Source organism: Salvelinus sp. IW2-2015, unplaced genomic scaffold (assembly GCF_002910315.2).
Source record: "Salvelinus sp. IW2-2015 unplaced genomic scaffold, ASM291031v2 Un_scaffold4138, whole genome shotgun sequence".
Taxonomy (NCBI): domain Eukaryota; kingdom Metazoa; phylum Chordata; class Actinopteri; order Salmoniformes; family Salmonidae; genus Salvelinus; species Salvelinus sp. IW2-2015.
Genome location: NW_019945410.1, coordinates 39,405 through 40,965, shown reverse-complemented (window position 1 = coordinate 40,965; position 1,561 = coordinate 39,405).

Below are 1,561 nucleotides of genomic sequence, written 5' to 3'. Positions count from 1 at the left end.
TGTACGTACAGGATTTCACATAAAAATGTGCAACAGACTGCATAGCTATTTTCTTCATTTGAGGAGTGGGCCTACATTCTGTAAAAGAGGCCAATGGGGATCAAAGTGCTACTGAAGGTTCCAGTGTTCTGGACTAGAGTTCTCCCTACTGGCATCTCAACTATTACTGCCACATCCTAATAATCAAAATCAAATCAAATCAAAGTATATTTGTCACATGCGCCGAATACAACAGGTTAAGTGAAATGCTTACTTACAGGCTCTAAAACATAATGCAGAAAAAAAGGTATGTGTGTGATGTGTGTGTGTGTGTGTGTGTGTGTGTGTGTGTGTGTGTGTTTGTGTGTGTGTGGTGTGTGTGTGTGTGGTTTGTGTGTGTGTGTGTGTGTTGGTTAAAGAAATAAAACAACAGTAAAAATATTTCAAAATATAGCAAGGGTAGCATAGCTATATACAGACACGTTTAGGTCAGGTTATGAGTAGTATGTACATGTAGGTATGGTTAAAGTGACTATGCATATATGATGAACAGAGAGTACAAGCAGGCGTAAAAGAGGGGTTGGCGGTGGTGGGACACAATGCAAATACCCGGGTAACCATTTGGTTACCTGTTCAGGAGTCTTATGGCTTGGGGGTAAACTGTTGAGAACCTTTTTGTCCTAAGACTTGGCACTCCGGTACCGCTTGCCATGCGGTATAGTAGCAGAGAACAGTCTATGACTGGGTGGCTGGTCTTTGACAATTTTTAGGGCCCTCCTCTGACAGCGCCTGGTGATAGAGTCCTGGGATGGCAGGCAGCTTAGCCCCAGTGACTGTATGGGCCGTACGCACTACCTCTGAAGCTTGCGGTCGAACACAATTGATTGGGCGCCCGTAAAACTGCTGCCCATTCCTTCCGCGCTGCCATTCCCGCTGTCATTCACCGACTCAATCAATATTGGCGCTAATACAACATACGAACTGGAAATAATCAGATAGAATGGTGAACACAAAACACTGGCTACAACAAAGTCATAATATATTACACTGTTGACCCTTAAGTACAGTAGTGGTAGTTTACTATTAGGAGCAGAGGCATCAGATATAATCATCACCATAGCCGTGCTGTATTGAAGGCTGCTGTCTGTAATACTGTATAGTCTAATGTAGCCTGTTGTCCATTATATAGTCCTAATGTAGCCTGTTATCCATATATAGTCTAATGTAGCCTGTTGTCCATATATAGTCTATATAGCCTGTTGTCATATAAGTCTAATGTAGCCTGTTATCCATATATAGTCTAATGTAGCCTGTTATCCATATATAGTCTAATGTAGCCTGTTATCCATATAGTCTAATGTAGCCTGTTATCCATATATATCGTCTAATGTAGACCTGTTATCCATATATAGTCTAATGTAGCCTGTCTTATATACGTCTAATGTAGCCATACATATCAGCTCTAATGTAGCCTGTTATCCATATATAGTCTAATAGTAGCCTGTTATCCATATATAGTCTAATGTAGCCTGTCATATCCATATATAGTCTAATGTAGCCTGTTATCCATATATAGTCTAAT